This window comes from Triticum dicoccoides, chromosome 1A (genome assembly GCF_002162155.2).
Source record: "Triticum dicoccoides isolate Atlit2015 ecotype Zavitan chromosome 1A, WEW_v2.0, whole genome shotgun sequence".
Taxonomy (NCBI): domain Eukaryota; kingdom Viridiplantae; phylum Streptophyta; class Magnoliopsida; order Poales; family Poaceae; genus Triticum; species Triticum dicoccoides.
The window spans coordinates 295,571,544-295,593,872 of record NC_041380.1 but is presented as its reverse complement, the minus strand read 5'-3'; positions in this window follow the sequence as shown (position 1 = coordinate 295,593,872).

Below are 22,329 nucleotides of genomic sequence, written 5' to 3'. Positions count from 1 at the left end.
TAAAGCCCCGGCCTATATGATCAACAAACACCACTACTTCACCCTGCTTGGGGGTAGGAGGGTTTTCCGGGCCAGGAACTCGCCACCGGATCTCATTCTTCTTCGGTAAAGTACCAATCTTGACCAATCCGTTCAATTGCTCCTCAGTAACTCGAGAAGGGACCTAGTTACAGGAATAGAACTGTTTGGCCATTGCAAGTGAAGAGCTGGGAAGAACATAATGCTGGTTTATGATTCATTAATTATGATGCATAAGGTACAACAGGTTGAGGGAAAAGGAATCCAAGCATGTCAAATTAATAAATCGGAGGAAGTTATAAACCGCCTACGACAGAGTGTTTATGAATGGTAAAGCAATGAAAAGAAGCAGATGTATGTGCATATTATTAAACCGGATTATAAATGTATCAGCGGTTTAGAAGGGGACCAATGGTACCTGCCGGATTATCATACTTCAAAAAGTTAAACCGTCTATATTGGTGTGAGGAGTACAGATCTAAAAATGTCTAAGTGAGGGAAACAGGTTTCACAGATTTATATGGTGATTTCAGATCTAAGGGGTGACAGAAAACTAGAATATATTCAGACCTAAAAACTTTAGGTGTTTAACCAGTTCGTCAGAATCAGAAGAGTTGTTTTCTATGTAAAGGAGTGATCTAATAAGGAAGGACGAGATCGTGGTTACAGTCGTGCAAGGGCTAAAGCAGATCTAAGACTAGCCTACGATGCTACCAAGAAGGACAAGGAAGAACAACTCTAGAACTTTGATGAACTCCGATGGATACAAACCCTAATGGCGAAGATCTAGGGCGGAAAGAGAGAGGGCTTACCAGTGTTACATGAACGGAGGAGATGCGCCGTACTTTTTTGGTCCAGCCAGGTTGATGCAGCGGTCGACGATGAGGCAGGGGCGAAGCTTGACGACGGCGGCGGCGCTCGGGTACATGGACGTCGCAAGGAGGAAGAAGAGACGAAGAGGCAGCGGAGGAAAAAGAAAAAGGGGCCTCAGCCCTATTTATAAGGCGAAAAGATAAGCGACAGGCGCGGGAATCGAGGAGCTAAAAAATGGATATTTAATAAAATTGTTGCCTTGATGGATGGATGCTCATTAATAAAAGGCATCTTCGGCTTTAATGGATAGATGACATCACGGCGGTTTTCTACAAATCCGGAAGATGACGTCAGGTCGGTTTACAAGATTCATGTGAAGGTGCAAGGGCAAGGACTTTTCTAAGTGTTGAAGATAGACATGAACAAGTTCAAATCAATCGGGGGCCTAGTGTTGGGGATATTACTATTGGACGTAAACCAGCCAGGAGTAGCCGGGTTAACTCTATGAGGATTAGGAGCCCAGGAAGACAAAGGTTGGTGGCACTTTATGAAGGCCCAAGGCCCAAAGACGGGTTAAGGTCTGTAGATGTAAACGAACTTTCTCATGTAACTTGTATTGTAAGATTGGAAGGATAGAGACTGAGTTGGACACATTGATGATCCGGCCTCGGGATTCTGTAAACCGACGGGCGCTGACCTATGTATATAAAGGGACGACCCAGCGGCGGTTTAGGAACAACACACAACAACTCGAGAGCCAGGCAAAGCGGATTCGCTCCCTGGTCATCGAAACCCCAGCAATTCCATCACAACTAGACGTAGGCTTTTACCTTCATCGTAAGGGGCCAAACTAGTATAAAACTCTCGTGTCCCTTGTCCGGTTTAACCCCTTTAAGCTAACCCGTAGCGATGGCTCCACGACTAAGTCATATCACGAGGACATCTTCCGTGACAAAACCACGACAGTGACAGAAGCTTAAACCCTAGTTTATGTGTTGCTTCATAGGGGGCTGATTTGGAACCATATGTTTCATGCTATGGTTAGGTTTACCTTAATTCTTCTTTCATAGTTGTGGATGCTTGCGAGGGGGGTTAATCATAAGTGGGATGCTTGTCCAAGGAAGGGTAGTACCAAAGCAACGGTCCTCCCACATAACAAATTATCAAAGTAACTGATAACCCACAAGTATAGGGGATCGCAACAGTTTTCAAGGGTAGAGTATTCAACCCAAATTTATTGATTCGACACAAAGGGGAGCCAAAGAATATTCTCAAGTATTAGCAGCTGAGTTGTGAATTCGACCACACCTGGAAACTTAGTATCTGCAGCAAAGTGTTTAGTAGCAAAGTAATATGATAGTAGTGGTAACAGAAGCAAAGGGTAATGATAGTAAAAGTAATGTTTTTGGTATTTTGTAGTGATGATAACAATAGCAACGGAAAAGTAAATAAGCGAAGAACAATATATGGAAAGCTCATAGGCAATGGATCAGAGATGGAGAATTATGCCGGATGCGGTTCATCATGTAACAGTCATAACCTAGGGTGACACATAACTAGCTCCAGTTCATCGATATAATGTAGGCATTTATTCCGAATATAGTCATACATGCTTATGGAAAAGAACTTGCATGGCATCTTTTGTCCTACCCTCCCATGGCCGCGGGGTCCTTACGAAAACGAAGGGATATTAAGGCCTCCTTTTAATAGAGTACCGGAACAAAGCATTAACACATAGTGAATACATGAACTCCTCAAACTATGGTCATCATCGGTAAGTATCCCGATTATTGTCACTTCGGGGTTAACGGATCATAACACATAATAGGTGACTATAGACTTGAAAGATAGGATCTAGAACTCTCATATATTGATGAAAACATAATAGGTTCAGATCTGAAATCATGGCACTCGGGCCCTAGTGACAAGCATTAAGCATAGCAAAGTCATAGCAACATCAATCTCAGAACATAGTGGATACTAGGGATCAAACCCTAACAAAACTAACTCGATTACATGATAGATCCCATCCAACCCATTACCGTCCAGCAAGCCTACAATGGAATTACTCACGCACGGCGGTGAGCATCATGAAATTGGTGATGGAGGATGGTTGATGATGATGATGGCGACGGATTCCCCTCTCCGGAGCCCCGAACGAACTCCAGATCAGCCCTCCCGAGAGGTTTTAGGGCTTGGTGGCGGCTCTGTATCGTAAAACGTGATGATTTCTTTTCTCTGGTTTTTTCTCCTCGAAAGCAAATATATAGACTTCGGGTTGAGGTCGGAGGAGCTCCAGGGGGCCCATGAGGTAGGGGGCGCGCCCTAGGGGGGCAGGCACGCCCCCACCCTCATGAACAGGTGGTGGGCCCCCTGGCCTTCATATTTTGCAAGGATTTTTTATATTTTCTGAAAAGTTGTCCCGTGAAGTTTCAGGTCATTCCAAGAACTTTTGTTTTTGCACATAAATAACACCATGGTAATTCTGCTAAAAAAGCGTCAGTCCGGGTTAGTTCCATTCAAATCATGCAAGTTAGAGTCCAAAACAAGGGCAAAAGTGTTTGGAAAAGTAGATACGACGGAGACGTATCAACTCCCCCAAGCTTAAACCTTTGCTTGTCCTCAAGCAATTCAGTTGAGAAACTGAAAGTGATAAAGAAAAACTTTTACAAACTCTGTTTGCTCTTGTTGTTGTAGATGTGTAAAGCCAGCATTCAAGTTTTCAGCAAAGATTATAACTAACCACATTCACAATAACGCTTATGTCTCAAGTTTACTCATATCAATAGCATAATCAACTAGCGAGCAATAATAATAAATCTCGGATGACAACACTTTCTTAAAACAATCATAATATGATATAACAAGATGGTATCTCGCTAGCCCTTTCTGAGATCGTAAAACATAAATGCAGAGCACCTTTAAAGATCAAGGACTGACTAGACATTGTAATTCATGGTAAAAGAGATCCAATCAAGTCATACCCAATGTAAACTAACAGTAATGAATGCAAATGACAGCGGTGCTGTCCAACTGGTGCTTTTTAATAAGAGGATGATGACTCAACATGAAAGTAAATAGATAGGCCCTTCGTAGAGGGAAGCAGGGATTTGTAGAGGTGCCAGAGCTCGGTTTTGAAATAGAGGTGAATAATATTTTGAGTGGTATACTTTCATTGTCAACATAACAACCTAGATATGGCGATATCTTCCATGCTACACACATTATAGGCGGTTCCCAAACAGAATGGTAAAGTTTATACTCCCCCTTCCACCAACAAACATCAATCCATGGCTTGCTCGAAACAACGAGTGCCTCCAACTAACAAGAGTCCCAGGGGGAGTTTTGTTTGTAATTATTTTGATTTGATTTGCATAAAGCATGTGACTGGGCATCCCGGTGACCAGCCACTTTCTCGTGAGCGAGGAGCGGAGTCCACTGCTCTTGAGAATAATCCGCCTAACATGGAAGATACGGACAACCCTAGTTGATACATGAGCTATTCGAGCACACAAAATAGGATATTTTTATTTGAAGGTTTATAGTTTGGCACATACAAATTTACTTGGAACGATAGTAGATACCGTATATAGGTAGGTATGGTGGACTCATGGGGAATAACTTTGGGGTTTAAGGGATTGGATGCACAAGCAGTATTCCTGCTTAATACAAGTGAAGGCTAGCAAAAGACTGGGAAGCGACCAGCTAGAGAGTGACAATAGTCATGAACATGCATTAAAATTAATCAACACCGAATGCTAGCATGAGTAGGATATAATCCACCATGAACATAAATATTGTGAAGGCTATGTTGATTTTGTTTCAACTACATGCGTGAACATGCGCCAAGTCAAGTCACTTAAATCATTCAGAGGAGGATACCACCCTATCATACCACATCACAACCATTTTAATAGCATGTTGGCACACAAGGTAAACCATTATAACTCATAGCTAATCAAGCATGGCACAAGAAACTATGATCTCTAGTTGTCATTGCAAACATGTTTATTCATAATAGGCTGAATCAGGAACGATGAACTAATCATATTTACAAAAAAGAGGTTGAGTTCATACCAGCTTTTCTCATCTCAGTCAGTCCATCATATATCGTCATAATTGCCTTTCACTTGCACGACCGAACAATGTGAATAATAATAATAGTGTGCGTGCATTGGACTAAGTTGGAATTTGCAAGCATTCAGTAAACAGGAGAAGACAAGGCAATATGGGATCTTTTGTCAGATCAACAATAATGCATATAAGAGCTACTTCAACAATTTAATTATGGTCTTCTCCTATCGACCCTCAAAGAAAAGAAATAAAACTATTTACACGGGAAAGCTCCCAACAAGCAGAAGAAGAACAGGAAATCTTTTTGGGTTTTCTTTTTAATTACTACTACAGGCATGGAAAGTAAACTAATTAAAAGCTACAACTAATTTTTTTGGTTTTTCTTAGGGTTTATCAAACACACAAGAAGAAAGCATAAAAAGGAAATAAACTAGCATGGATGATACAATGAAAAAGTATGAGCACCGACATCTAGCAATGAGTGTGTGAACATAAATGTAATGTCGGTGAGAAATACGTACTCCCCCAAGCTTAGGCTTTTGGCCTAAGTTGGTCTATGGCCACGGCTGGCCTGGCGGATATCCATAATAGTAGTTGGGGTCGTACTAAGATGCAGCGGCTATCACCTCTCGAGCTGCAGTGTGGCGACGAGCGGCCTCCGCTCTCCTCTCGTACTCATCTGCCTCCTCTCTGGTAATAACATATCTTCCTTTTGCCTGATGATCAAAGAAGGCAGGAGTAGGGAGAGTAATATGGATAGCACGACGTCTGTCAAAGATTAGTCGATACTGGAGAGGTGATTCATTCCTCTCCACAAACTGGTGGTGAACCATAACATTAAAGTCTAGGTAAGTAGGAGGTAATTCAATATCATCTTCGCGTATGGCTATACCAAGAAAATTAGCTATGTGGGTCGCATAAATTCCACCAAAGAAATCTCCATTAAATCTATTAAGATGCAACCTACGTGCAACAATGGCTCCCAAATTATAAGATTTATCTCCTAACACAGCACTCCTATGAATACTGAGGTCAGGAACACACATGTGACATGCCTCATCTTTACCATTAATGCATCTACCTATGAAGAGAGCAAAATAATGTATAGCAGGAAAATGAATGCTCCCTATGGTAGCTTGTGTTATATCTCTGGATTCCCCCATAGTTATATTGGCAAGAAAATCTCTAAATTCAGATTTGCGAGGGTCCCTGATACTACCCCATTGTGGAAGTTTGCAAGCAGTGGTAAAATCCTCTAAGTCCATAGTGTAAGAATTTTCATAAAGATCAAACATGACAGTTGGAGAATTACGTGAAGACGAAAATTCAAACCTCCTCACAAAGGAACTAGTGAGATAGTGATACTGGCTGCACTTCTCTTCCTCGAAGCTCACAAGATCAGCGTTACGCAAATATGCGTTAAATTCTTCCTTAATTCCCGCTCGACCCATAAAGTTCTCAGAAGGCCATTCACAAGGACACACTAGAGCGTCTCTTGGTGGCTCTTCATCAGCATCACGCATTGCAAGCCTGGGTCCTTGATTCCTTGAAGAACCACCTTGGAACATTTTCCTAAGCATATTTCTTCCTCTGAAAAATTCTGGAAATTTTTAGTAACTTCAAAATAAAAGTAAACCAAACTCAATAATGTTGATAGCAACTACTCATACAAGTGCCTAGAGCCTATATCATGCATCAAAACTACTTGGAACCATATAAATTTGACATGCAAGCTCAAGAACATGGTCACCTAGGCAGCACAAATTTGCAATGAATAAAGCACTAGAACAAAAACTAATTGGACCAATGGAGGAGTCACATACCAAGGAACAATCTCCTCAAGCAGTTTTGTGAGAGGTGCTTTGAGCAAGGAGATCGAAAATGGCAGCAAAATGAGCTAGAACTCGTGCTTGAGCTGGATATTCGTGTTTGGGGGAGGAAGAAGGAGTGTGTGGGTGAAAGGATAAGTGGAGGAGGGCCACCGTGGGCCCACGAGGCAGGGGGCGTGCCCTCCACCCTCGTGGGCAGGTGGTTGACCCCCCTACTATGTTCTTAGTGCCAAATATTCTCAAATATTCCAGAAAAAATCATATTTAAATTTCAGGGCATTTGGAGAACTTTTATTTTTGGTGTATTTTTATATTGCACAGATAATCAGATAACAGAAAGAAAAATACTATTTTTATTTTATTTAATATAAATAACAGAAAGTAAAAGGAGGGCACAGGAGGTTGTGCCTTCTAGTTTCATCCATCTCATGATCATCACAAGGAATCCACTAACAAGGTTGATCAAGTCTTGTTAACGAACTCATTCCGAATAACATGGAATCGGAGAAATTTCGAATAATACTATGTTACCTCAACGGGGATATGCACATCCCCAATAATAAGAATATCATATTTCTTCTTGAAAGTAGGAAGAGGAAATTCAAAACCTCCAAATATAATCAATGAAAATTTTCCAATAGAGTTGATACTATGAACTTGAGGTTGTTTCCTCGGAAAGTGTACCGTATGCTCATTACCATTAACATGAAAAGTGATATTGCCTTTAGTGCAATCAATAACAACCCCTGCAGTGTTCAAGAAAGGTCTTCCAAGAATAATAGACATACTATCATCCTCGGGAATATCAAGAATAACAAAGTCCGTTAAAATAGTAACTTTTGCAACTACAACAGGCACATCCTCACAAATACCGACAGGTATAGCAGTTGATTTATCAGCCATTTGCAAAGATATTTCAGTAGGTGTCAACTTATTCAAATCAAGTCTATAATATAAAGAGAGAGGCATAACACTAACACCGGCTCCAAGATCACATAAAGCAGTTTTAACATAGTTTCTTTTAATGGAGCATGGTATAGTGGGTACACCGGGATCTCCAAGTTTCTTTGGTATTCCACCTTCAAAAGTATAATTAGCAAGCATGGTGGAAATTTCAGCTTCCAGTATCTTTCTTTTATTAGTAACAATATATTTCATATACTTAGCATAAGGATTCATTTTGAGCATATCAGTTAATCGCATACGCAAAAAGATCAGCAAAGCGCTCAAAATCCTCATCATCCTTTTTCTTGGATGGTTTGGGAGGAAAAGGCATGGGTTTCTGAACCCATGGTTCTCTTTCTTTACCATGTTTCCCAGCAACAAAGTCCTTCTTATCATAACGTTGATTCTTTGATTGTGGGTTATCAAGATCAACATCAGGTTCAATTTCTACATCATTATCATTACTAGGTTGAGCATCATCATGAACATTATCATTAACATTATCACTAGTTTCAGGTTCATTACCAGATTGTGTTTCAGCATCAGAGATAGAAATATCATTTGGATTCTTAGGTGTATCAACAATAGGTTCACTAGAAGCATGCAAAGTCCTATCATTTTTCTTTTTCTTCCTTTTAGAAGGACTAGGTGCATCTATATTATTTCTCTGAGAATCTTGCTCAATTCTCTTAGGGTGACCTTCAGGATACAAAGGTTCCTGAGTCATTTTACCACCTCTAGTCATAACTCTAACAGCATTATCATTATTCTTACTATTCAATTCATTAAGTAAATCATTTTGAGCTTTAAGTACTTGTTCTACTTGAGTGGTAACCATAGAAGCATGTTTACTATTAAGTTTAAGTTCACCTTTGACATTAGCCATATAATCACCCAAGTGTTCAAGCATATTTGAATTGTATTTCAATTGTCTACCGAAATAAGCATTAAAATTTTCTTGTTTAACAATGAAATTGTCAAACTCATCGAAGTGTTGTCTAGCAGACTTATAACGAGGGATATCACCTTCATCAAATCTATAGAGAGAATTTACCTTCACTACCTGTGTCGGGTTATCAAGACCGTGAGTTTCTTCAATAGGTAAAGGATTAAGATCATAAGTTTCTTCAACAGGCGGTAAATTAAGACCATGTATTTCTTCAATAGGAGGTAAATTCTTAACATCTTCAGCTTTAATACCTTTTTCTTTCATAGATTTGTTTGCCTCTTGCATATCTTAAGGACTGAGAAATAGAATACCTCTCTTCTTCGGAGTTGGTTTAGGAATAGGCTCAGGAATTGGCTTCGGAGGAGTCCAATTATTTTCATTTGTCAACATATTATTCAATAGAATTTCAACTTCATCCGGTGTTCTTTCCCTAAAAACAGAACCATGACAACTATCCAGGTAATCTCTGGAAGCATCAGTTAGTCCATTATAAAAGATATCAAGTATTTCATTTTTCTTAAGAGGATGATCAGGCAAAGCATTAAGTAACTTGAGAAGCCTCCCCCAAGCTTGTGGGAGACTCTCTTCTTTGATTTGCACAAAATTATATATATATCCCTTAAGGCAACTTGTTTCTTATGAGCAGGGAAATATTTAGCAGAGAAGTAATAAATCATATCCTGGGGACTACGCACACAACCAGGATCAAGAGAATTAAACCATACTTTAGCATCACCCTTTAATGAGAACGGAAATATTTTAAGGATATAAAAGTAACGAGTTCTCTCATCTTTAGTGAACAGGGTAGCTATATCATTTAATTTAGTAAGATGTGCCACAACAGTTTCAGATTCATAGCCATGAAAAGGATCAGATTCAACCAAAGTAATTATATTGGGATCATCATAGAATTCATAATCCTTATCAGTAACACAGATAGGGAAGTAGCAAAAGCAGGGTCAGGTTTCATTCTAGCATTTAGAGATTGCTAATTCCATTTAGCCAATAACCTCTTGAGTTCGTATCTATCTTTGCAAGCTAAAATACCTAAAGAAGCTTCTTTATCAAAAACATAACCCTTAGGAATAACAGGCAAGTCTTCATCATCACTTTCATCAGTATTATCAGATTCAATATTTTCACTCTCTCTAGCCCTAGCAAGTTGTTCATCAAGAAATTCACTAAGTGGCACAGTAGTATCAAGCATATAAGTAGTTTCATCATAAGTATCATGCATAGCAGAAGTGGCATCATCAATATATGCGACATATCAGAACGAATAGCAGAAGCAGGTTTAGGTGTCGCAAGCTTACTCAAAACAGAAGGTGAATCAAGTGCAGAGCTACATGGCAGTTCCTTACCTCCCCTCGTAGTTGAGGGATAGATCTTGGTTTTAGGATCTCTCAAGTTCTTCATAATGATAAGCAGATATATATCCCAAGTGACTCAAAGAATAGAGCTATGCTCCCCGGCAACAGCGCCGGAAAATAGTCTTGATAACCCACAAGTATAGGGGATCGCAATAGTTTTCGAGGGTAGAGTATTCAACCCAAATTTATTGATTCGACACAAAGGGGAGCCAAAGAATATTCTCAAGTATTAGCAGCTGAGTTGTCAATTCAACCACACCTGGAAAATTAGTATCTGTAGCAAACTATTTAGTAGCAAAGTAATATGATAGTAGTGGTAACAGAAGAAAATGGTAATGATAGTAAAAGTAATGTTTTTGGTCTTTTGTAGTGATGATAGCAATAGCAACGGAAAAGTAAATAAGCTAAGAACAACATATGGAAAGCTCGTAGGCAATGGATCAGTGATGGAGAATTATGCCGAATACGGTTCATCATGTAACAGTCATAACCTAGGGTGACACAGAACTAGCTCCAGTTCATTGATATAATGTAGGCATGTATTCCGAATATAGTCATACATGCTTATGGAAAAGAACTTGCATGACATCTTTTGTCCTACCCTCCCATGGCAGCGGGGTCCTTACGGAAACTAAGGGATATTAAGGCCTCCTTTTAATAGAGTACAGGAACAAAGCATTAACACATACTGAATACATGAACTGCTCAAACTACGGTCATCACCGGTAAGTATCCCGATTATTATCACTTCGGGGTTAACGAATCATAACACATAATAGGTGACTATAGACTTGCAAGATAGGATCTAGAACTCTCATATATTGATGAAAACATAATAGGTTCAGATCTAAAATCATGGCACTCGGGCCCTAATGACAAGCATTAAGCATAGCAAAGTCATGGCAACATCAATCTCAGAACATAGTGGATACTAGGGATCAAACCCTAACAAAACTAACTCGATTACATGATAGATCCCATCCAACCCATCACCGTCCAGCAAGCCTACGATGGAATTACTCACACATGGCGGTGAGCATCATGAAATTGGTGATGGAGGATGGTTGATGATGACGATGGTGACGGATTCTCCTCCCCGAAGCCCCGAACGGACTCCAGATCAGCCCTCCCGAGAGGTTTTAGGGCTTGGCGGCGGCTCCTTATCGTAAAACGCGATGATTTCTTCTCTCTGATTTTTTCTCCCTGAAAGCAAATATATAGAGTTGGGGTTGAGGTAGGAGAGCTCCAGGGGGCCCACGAGGTAGGGGGCGCGGCCCCACCCTCATGGATAGGTGGTGCCCCCCCTGACCTTCATCTTTTGCAAGGATTTTTTATGTTTTTCAGAAAGTTGTCCCATGAAGTTTCAGGTCATTCCGAGAACTTTTGTTTCTGCACATAAATAACACCATGGTAGTTCCATTCAAATCATGCAAGTTAGAGTCCAAAACAAGGGCGAAAGTGTTTGGAAAAGTAGATACGACGGAGACGTATTAGTAACGAACGCGAATCATATGAGCATGATGAAAACTAGCTTGATGATAATTCTCATGTGTCCTCGGGAGCACTTTCCTTTATATAAGAGTTTGTCCAGGCTTGTCCTTTGCTAAAAAAGGATTGTGCCACCTTGCTGCACCTTGTTTACTTTTGTTACTTGTTACCCGTTACGAATTACCTTATCACAAAACTATCTATTATCGATAATTTCAGTGCTTGCAGAGAATACCTTACTGAAAATTGCTTGTCATTTCCTTCTGCTCCTCGTTGGGTTCGACACTCTTACTTATCGAAATGACTACAATAGATCCCCTATACTTGTGGGTCATCAAGACTCTTTTCTGGCGCCATTGCCGGGGAGTGAAGCGCCTTTGGTAGGTGGAATTTGGTAAGGAAAAATTTATATAGTGTGCTGAAATTTACTGTCACTTGTTACTATGGAAAATAATCCTTTGAGGGGCTTGTTCAGGGTATCTTCACCCCGACCAGTAGAGCAAAGAGTTTCTCCTCAACCTACTGAACCTACTGAAAATGTTTACTTTAAAATTCCTTCGGGTATGATAGAGAAACTACTAGCTAATCCTTTTACAGGAGATGGAACATTACATCTCGATATGCACCTAATCTATGTGGATGAAGTTTGTGGATTATTTAAGCATGCAGGTATGCCCGAGGATATTATTAAGAAAAGGTATTCCCTTTATCTTTGAAGGGAGAGGCATTGACATGGCTTAGGCTATGTGATGATATTGGATCGTGGAACTACAACCGATTGAAATTGGAATTTCATCAGAAGTTTTATCCTATGCATTTGGTTCATCATGATCGTAATTATATATATAATTTTTGGCCTCATGAAGGAGAAAGTATCGCTCAAGCTTGGGGGAGGCTTAAGTCAATGTTATATTCATGCCCCAATCATGAGCTCTCAAGAGAAATTATGATTCAAAATTTTTATGCTCGACTTTCTCTCAATAATCGCTCCATGCTCGATACTTCTTGTACTAGTTCTTTTATGATGAAGACTATTGAATTCAGATGGGATTTACTAGAAATAATTAAACGCAACTCTGAAGATTGAGAACTCGACGAAGGTAAGGAGTCAGGTATAACACCTAAGTTTGATTGTGTTAAATCTTTTATGGATACCGATGCTTTTCGTGAATTTAGCACTAAATATGGACTTGACTCTGAGATAGTAGCTTCTTTCTGTGAATCATTTGCTACTCATGTTGATCTCCCTAAGGAGAAGTGGTTTAAATATCATCCTCCCATTGAAGTAAAAGTAGCTGAACCTATTAAAGTTGAAGAAAAGACCATCACTTATAATGTTGATCCTCTTGTTCCTACTTCTTATATTGAGAAACCACATTTCCCTGTTAGAATAAAGGATCATGCTAAAGCTTTAACTGTGGTTCGTAAGAGTAATGCTAGAATACCTACACCCTCTGAGAAAATTAAAGTTGAACCTAGTGTTGCTATGGTTAAGGATCTCTTGGTCGATAATATTGATGGGCATGTTATTTACTTCTGTGATGAAGCTGCTAGAATTGCTAGACCCGATACTAAAAATAAACATAGACCTATTGCTGGCATGCCTGATGTTTCTGTTAAAATAGGAGATCACTATTATCATGGCTTGTGTGATATGGGTGCTAGTGTCAGTGCAATACCTTATACTTTATATAAATAAATTATGCATGATATTGCAGCTACTGAGATAGAACATATTGATGTTACTATTAAGTTTGCCAATAGAGATACTATTTCACCAGTTGGGATTGTTAGAGATGTTGAAGTTTTGTGTGGGAAAATTAAATATCCTACTGATTTTCTTGTTCTTTCTTCCCACAAGATGACTTTTGTCCCATTATATTTGGTAGACCCTTCTTGAATACTGTTAATGCTAAGATAGACTGCAAAAAGGATATTGTGACTGTTGGTTTAGGGGATATGTCTCATGATTTCAATTTTGCTAAATTTCGTAGACAACCCCATGATAAAGAATTGCCTTGTAAATATGAAATTATTGGTCTTGCTTCTATTGCCATGCCTCCTAATGATCCTTTAGAACAATATTTGCTAGACCATGAAAATGATATGTTTATGAATGAAAGAAGGGAAATAGATGAAGTATTCTTTAAATAGGGACCTATTTTAAAACACAACTTGCCTGTTGAAATTCTAGGGGATCCTCCTCCACCCAAGGGTGATCCCGTGTTTGAGCTTAAACCATTACCTGATACTCTTAAATGTGCTTATCTTGATGAAAATAAGATATATCCTGTTATTATTAGTGCTAACCTTTCAGAGCAAGAAGAAGTGAAATTATTGAAAACTCCGAAGAAGCACTGTGCTGGTATTGGATATACTCTTGATGATCTTAAGGGCATTAGTCCCACTTTATGCCAGCACAAAATAAAATTGGAGAAAGACGCTAAATCGATTGTTGATCACCAACGACGGTTAAATCCTAAGATGAAAGAAGTGGTAAGAAATGAAATTCTAAAGCTTCTGGTGGCAGGTATAATTTATCCTGTTGCTGATAGTCTATGGGTAAGTCCTGTCCAGTGTATCCCTAAGAAGGGAGGTATTACTGTTGTTCCTAATGATAAAGACGAATTGATTCCACAAAGAATTGTTATAGGTTATAGAATGGTAATTGATTTCTGCAAATTAAATACTAGAAAGGATCATTACCCTTTACCTTTTATTGATCAAATTCTAGAAAGATTATCCAAACATACACATTTTTGCTTTCTAGACAGTTATTCTGGTTTCTCTCAAATACCTATGTCGAAAGAGGATCAGCAAAAGACCACTTTTACTTGCCCTTTCGGTACCTTTGCTTATAGACGTATGCCTTTTGGTTTATGTAATGCACTTGCTACCTTTCAAAGATGTATGACTACTATATTCTCTGACTTTTGTGAAAAGAGTGTTGAGGTTTTCATGGATGATTTCTATGTGTATGGAACTTATTTTGATGATTGCTTAAGCAAACTTGATCGAGTTTTGCAGAGTTGTGAAGAAACTAATCTTGTCTTGAATTGGGAGAAGTGCCACTTTATGGTTAATGAAGGTATTGTTTTGGGGAATAAAATTTCTGGAAGAGGTATTGAAGTTGATAAAGCTAAAGTTGATGCTATTGAAAAGATGTTGTGTCCTAAGGACATTAAAGGTATAAGAAGTTTCCTTGGTCATGCCGGTTTTTATAGGAGGTTCATTAAAGACTTCTCAAAAATTTCTAGGCCTCTGACTAATCTCTTACAAAAAGATGTTCCTTTTGTCTTTGATGATGATTGTGTAGAAGCATTTGAAATACTTAAGAAAGCCTTGATTTCTGCACCTATTGTTCAGCCACCTGATTGGAATTTACCCTTTGAAATTATGTGTGATGCTAGTGATTATGCTGTAGGTGCTGTTTTGGGACAAAGAGTTGATAAGAAATTAAATGATATCCAATATGCTAGTAAAACTCTAGACAGTGCCCAGAGAAATTATGCTACTACTGAAAAAGAATTTTTAGCAATTGTATTTGCTTGTGATAAGTTCAGACCTTATATTGTTGATTCTAAAGTAACATTTCACACTGATTATGCTGCTATTAAATACCTTATGGAAAACAAAGATGCTAAACCTAGACTTATTAGATGGGTTCTCTTGCTACAAGAATTTGATTTGCATATTATTGATAGGAAGGGAGCTGAGAACCCTGTTGCAGACAACTTGTCTAGGTTAGAAAATGTTCTTGATGACCCACTCCCTATTGATGATAGTTTTCCTGATGAACAATTAGCTGTCATAAATGCTTGTCGTACTGCTCCATGGTATGCTGATTATGCTAATTCCATTGTTGCTAAATTTATACCTCCTAGTTTCACACCAGCAAAAGAAAAAGTTTTTCTACGATTTGAGACCTTACTTCTAGGATGACCCACACCTTTATAAAGGAGTAGATGGTGTTATTAGACATTGTGTACATGCGCATGAACAGGAATAGATCCTACGCAAGTGTCACTCCGAGGCTTATGGAGGACACCACGCTGGAGATAGAACTGCACATAAGGTATTGCAATCCGGTTTTTATTGGCCTACTCTTTTCAAAGATGCCCGTAAGTTTGTCTGGTCTTGTGATGAATGTCAAAGAATTGGTAATATTAGTAGACACCAAGAAATGCCTATGAACTATTCACTTGTTATTGAACCATTTGATGTTTGGGGCTTTGATTATATGGGACCGTTTCCTTCCTCTAATGAGTATACACATATTTTAGTTGTTGTTGATTACGTTACTAAGTGGGTAGAAGCTATTCCAACTAGTAGTGCTGATCATAACGCCTCTATTAATATGCTTAAAGAAGTTATTTTTCCGAGGATTGGAGTCCCTAGGTACTTAATGACTGATGGTGGTTCACATTTTATTGATGGTGCTTTTCGTAAATGCTTGCTAAGTATGATGTTAATCATAGAATTGCATCTCCATACCACCCACAGTCTAGTGGTCAAGTAGAACTGAGTAATAGATAGATTAAATTAATTTTGCAAAAGACTGTTAATAGATCTAGAAAGAATTGGTCCAAGAAACTTGATGATGCATTATGGGCCTATAGAACTGCATATAAAAATCCTATGGGTATGTCTATGTATAAAATGGTTTATGGAAAAGCATGTCACTTACCTCTCGAACTAGAACATAAGGCATATTGGGCCATTAAAGAGCTCAATTATGATTTCAAACTTGCTGGTGAGAAGAGACTATTTGACATTAGATCACTTGATGAGTGGAGAACCCAGGCCTATGAGAATGCCAAACTGAAAGTGCAACTATCCCTCGGTGGTTTTGGTAATTATTAACAACATATAGCTCATTGAACTAATACTATTTCAAGATGATCATTTCAGAAAGTTCAATGATTGGCATGGCATGGATTAAGAATGTGGACCCCTCAAAATGCTAAGGACACATATTGGCTCAAGCTCAAGACTCCACCTTTTTCATTTTAGTTATCCAAGATTAGATTGAGTCCATAGGAAAAGCCTATACTATTAAAAGGGGATGAGGTGTTGCTTAATGGATTACTTGCTCAAAATGCTTAGTGATATGCTCCAAAAACCCTCAACCACTTTATCATATCCACATATGTCCCAAACCAAAATGTCAAACTCGGCCCTACCGAAATGTTCTATCCGATGCCACCGAGTTGACTTGACATAGCCACTGCGAGAAACCCTAGTCATATCGGTCGTACCGATAGGGATCTCAGTCTCACCGAGATGGGATTGCAAACTCTATGTTTCCCTTTGTAACATTTCGGTCCAACCGATATGAGCGATCGGTCCCATCGAGTTCGCAATGAAAACTCTCTGTTTCCCTTTCGTAACGTTTCGGTCTCACCGAAATGAGCGATGATGAAGATGCTTTGCTAGGTGATGGGATTCACTTATTGACAACTCCAGTGATGAAAACTATGACGAACTTGCTATTAATCATGCTAATCAAGATAAAACAAATGACAATGATAATAAGGAGATTGAGTGTCTAACTAAAGAACTAAACACTCTTAAGTTAGCTCATGAAACTACCTTGGAAGATCATCAAGAACTTTTAAAGACTCATGAGAAGTTACACTTTTAAAAGCTCAACCTTGAGCAAGAGCATGGGTTCTTAAAGGCAATCAATGATGATCTTTGCAAGAAAAGTTCTTCTTACATTGCCAAGCGTTTACTCTTGTCTACTTACATGCCACAAGTTAAATCTAGCAATAAGAGTAGGAAATATGCTTCTTATAGTAGCAACAACAATCATGTTAAATCCAATATTGTTGCTTCTAGTAGTTCTCTTGATTCCACTAATAATTCTCTTAGCCAAGTTACAGTTGAGCAAGAAAATAGCTTATTGAAGGGAATTATAGAGAAAGGTGTCTACAAGAGTCTTGCCGGAAGTAAGCAATTTGAGGAAATTGTATGCAAGCAAGGAAGGCATCGGAAGAATCAAGGTATTGGTTTTGAATGAAAGTTCAATGCCAATGGAGTTGAGTGGGAAGAAGATCAATACCCCAAGATGAAGTTTGTTCCTCAAAAAGAGAAGTATGATCCTACTTCTTTCCAAGGGACACAAGCTCAAGATGATCTTCCACCACAAGACCAAAAGCAAAAAGGTAAGGACAAGCTTCAAGAGGAAATTGATGCATTTGAAGAAGCTCCTAAGGCCTTGGTCAAGTGGGTTCGCAAGACTACATCAAGTTCTACTTCATCAAGTATGACTACAACTGCAAGGATTCCCATCAAGATGATGTGGATCCCGAAGAAGAACAACTAGAGAGTTGTTGAGGGTGACTCCGCCAACATACTTCACTCATATATTTTTGGCAAGGACAAGTGCAAACAACCTCCACATCTTGCACTAGTTCAAGGAGTCACAAACCCTCTTGTTGGTAAGACAAGGGACAAGGCAACCTAATGATTTCATGGACATCATCTTGTGTGTACATCACTCTATGTCTATGGATATCCTTGTTTGTTCCTTGTGGGACTAACCCGTATAGGTATTGAAAGTGCAACTCACTCCAATGGATTGATCCAAATGATCTACATCAACATTGAGCATCCACATCTTCAACACCTACATGAAGTCATCATCGACAAAACCCAAGGTTAGTTCATCCCTCTTAGGGGGATATCACATCTAGGGGGATCTTTACTCTAATCAACTGAGCTAAAGCAACTCTAAAGGTGTGAGCACAACAATGCTTTATGTAAAAGTGGTAACCCCACTTCTGCTTAAACGATTAGTAGGACCTACGATCAAATGTTCTCATTTGACTCCTTAGTCAATATCTCATATATAGATGACCTAGTCATCACCAATTACTTGATAGATGCTAGTGTGTTTGTGCATGCTTTGCCACATAATTCATTTGCCATTTATTTGTGTGAGCATGTTGATTGCATATTTTACTCATTCAAGGAAATCCACTTGTTGTTTTGATTGTTTGGCATTTTCTCTTTTGCCAAGTGGATGGACAAGAATGCCTAATAACCTCCTCTAGCTATCTATGCTTTTCTCGTATCAAACTCTATTCATGCTACATCACAAAGTTTGATCAAGTCAGATTCGAACCACTCTGTGTGAGGAGCACTCGGAGTCCCCGATTCGTCATAGGCTTAAACTTCCAAAACCTCTTTGTGCATTTCGGTATGACCGAGTCATCCACTTCGGTCACACCGAGTTCACCAAGTTGATCTAGGTTTTCCATCTCGGTGCAACCGATTTGAACTTTTTGGTCACACCGAGTTGCAGTAACCGCTTGCGATTCTGCATCTCGGTGACACCGAGTTGTTCCACCCAGTCGCACCGACAGGGTCGGGATATATATACCCACAGGTGAGAATTTGGAAATTTCTTCAAACCTCCTCAGCCCGCGCATATCCTGCTCTGCCTCCTCGGGTCTCCAGATCGTCTCCTCGCCGCCAATGACCTCCTGCCGATGGTTTCTGTCGTCGTCAACGGAATTCTGCTCCGCTGTTGTCGCCGTAGCGAACTCCCGCCGAACTAGGGTATGGGTTCGATACTTTGTGCTATTTCCTTACTCTGATTCCTAGCACATTGCTTTGCCATGATCATTACCACGTATGAAAACAATCTATCCAGAGAAAACATCCTTTAGGTTTGGTTTGATTTGAAAATTTAGGGTTAGGTTTCCGCCGAACTCATCTCGGACCGACCGAGTTGTAGAAATCGGTCTCACCGATTTGGCTTAGGCCATTGCACATGCGTTTTCGGTCTGATCGAAAATTGCAAATCGGTGCGACCGAGTTCGACTCTTTGTGAAACCCTAGCAATCTCGGTGCCACAGAACTGTGACTCGCTCTGGCCGAGTTCACTAGTTTAGGTTCCAAAAGTTGCTTTGGTATCACCGAGTTTATCAAATTGGTAGCTCCGAAATGATTTCTATGGAGAACTAAAACTAAGTTTTTGACTCATTTGTTTTGCAAAAACTCTGCACTTTGTGATGCTCATCTATTCTACCTCATCTATTGTCGGGGAACATAGTAATTTCAAAAAATTTCTATGCACACGCTAGATCATGGTGATGCATAGTAACGAGAGGGGAGAGTATCGTCCACGTACCCTCGTAGACCGTAAGCGTTATGAGAATGCAGTTGATGTAGTCGTACATCTTCATGATCCGACCGATCCAAGTACCGAACGCACATCACCTCCGAGTTCAGCACACATTCGGCTCGATGACGTCCCACGAACTCCGATCCAGCAGAGCTTCAAGGGAGAGTTCTGTCAGCATGACAGTGTGATGACGGTGATGATGTTGCTACCGACGCAGGGCTTTCCCTTAGCACTGCTACGATATGATCGAGGTGGATTATGGTGGAGGGGGGCACCACACATGGCTTGTAACAATCAACTTGTGTGTCTTTGGGTGCCCCCCGCCCCCATATATAAAGGAGCAAGGGGGGAGGCCGGCCGGCCTTGGTGCGTCCCAAGGAGAGGAGGAATCCCCCTCCTAGTAGGAGTAGGATTCATCCTTTCGTAGTCCTACTAGGAAGGGGGAAGGGGGAGGAAAGAGAGGGAGAGGGAGATGAGGGAAATATGCCCTAGAGGCAATAATAAAGTTGTTATTTATATTTCCTTATATCATGATAAATGTTTATTATTCATGCTAGAATTGTATTAACCAGAAACTTAATACATGTGTGAATACATAGACAAACAGAGTGTCACTAGTTTTCCTCTACTTGACTAGCTTGTTGAATCAATGATGGTTATGTTCCCTATCCATAGACATAACTTGTCATTTGATTAACGGGATCACATCATTAGAGAATGATGTGATTGACTTGACCCATTTCGTTAGCATAGCACGATGATCGTTTAGTTTGTTGCTATTGCTTTCTTCATGACTTATAAATGTTCCTATGACTATGAGATTATGCAACTCCCGAGTACCGGAGGAACACTTTGTGTGCTACCAAACGTCACAACATAATTGGTTATGGAGATCACAACGTATGTTGTTATGCAGTTTGACCGATAAAGATCTTCGTAGAATATGTAGGAACCAATATGAGCATCCAGGTTCCGCTATTGGTTATTGACCGGAGACGAGTCTCTGTCATGTCTACATAGTTCTCAAACCCATAGGGTCTGCACGCTTAAAGTTCGGTGACGATCGGTATTATGAGTTTATGTGTTTTGATGTACCAAAGGTAGTTCGGAGTCCCGGATGTGATCACGGACATGACGAGGAGTCTCCAAATGGTCGAGACGTGAAGATTGATATAATGGACGGCTATATTCGGACACCGGAAGAGTTCCGGATGGTTTCGGAGAAAACCGGAGTGCCGGAGGGGTTACCAGAACCCCCCGGGGAAGTATTGTGCCTTAGTGGGCCTGAGGGGAGAGAGAGGGCTGCAGCCCAGGATATGGCGCGCCCCCTCCCATGAGGAGTCTGAATTGGACTAGGGGAGGGGGCGCAACCCCTCTTTCCCTCTCCCTCTCTTTCCTTCCCCCTTCCCCCTTCCTATTAGGACTAGGAAAGGATGAATCCTACTCCTACTAGGACGAGGATTCCTCCTCTTCTTGGGGCGCACCAAGGCTGGCTGGCCTCCCCCTTGCTCCTTTATATACGGGGGCAGGGGCACCCAAAGACACACAAGTTGATTGTTCCAAGACGTGTGTGGTGCCCCCCTCCACCATAATCCACCTCGATCATATCATAGCGGTGCCTAGGCGAAGCCCTGCGTCGGTAGCAACATCATCATCGTCATCACGCCATCGTGCTGACGGAACTCTCCCGTGAAGCTCTGCTGGATCAGAGTTCGTGGGACCTCATCGAGCTGAACGTGTGCTGAACTCGGAGGTGCCGTGCGTTCGGTACTTGGATCGATCGGATCGTAAAGACGTACGACTACATCAACCATGTTCTCATAATGCTTCCACTTACGGTCTACGAGGGTACGTGGATGATACTCTCCCCTCTCGTTGCTATGCATCACCATGATCTTGCGTGTGCGTAGGATTTTTTTTGAAATTACTACGTTCCCCAACAGTGGCATCCATGCCAGGTTTATGCGTAGATGTTATATGCACTAGTAGAACACAAAGGAGTTGTGGGCGTGGGTATATACATATTGCTTGCCGTCACTAGTTGATTCTTGATTCAGAGGCATTGTTGGATGAAGCGGCCCAAACCGACATTACGCGTATGCTTACGCGAGACTGGTTCTACCGATGTGCTTCGCACATAGGTGGCTAGTGGGTGTGTATTTCTCCAGCTTTAGTTGAATTGGATTCAATGAACAGGGTTCTTTCTGAATATCAAAAAGCAATCACTATACCACGTTGTAGTTTTTGATGCGTAGGTAAGAACGGTTCTTGCTCAGCCCGTAGCAGCCACATAAAACTTGCAACAACAAAGTAGAGGATGTCTAACTTGTTTTTGCAGGGCATGTTGTCATGTGATATGGTCAAGACATGATGCTAAATTTTATTGTATGAGATGATCATGTTTTGTAACACAATTATCGGCAACTGGCAGGAGCCATATGGTTGTCGCTTTATTGTATGAAATGCAATCGCCATGTAGTTGCTTTACTTTATCACTAAGCGGTAGCGATAGTCGTGGAGGCAATATTTGGCGTGATGACAATGATGCTTCGATGGAGATCAATGTGTCAATCCGATGACGATGGTGATCATGACGGTGCTTTGGAGATGGAGATCACAAGCACAAGATGATGATGGCCATATCATATAACTTATATTAATTGCATGTGATGTTTATCTTTTATGCATCTTATTTTTCTTAGATCGACG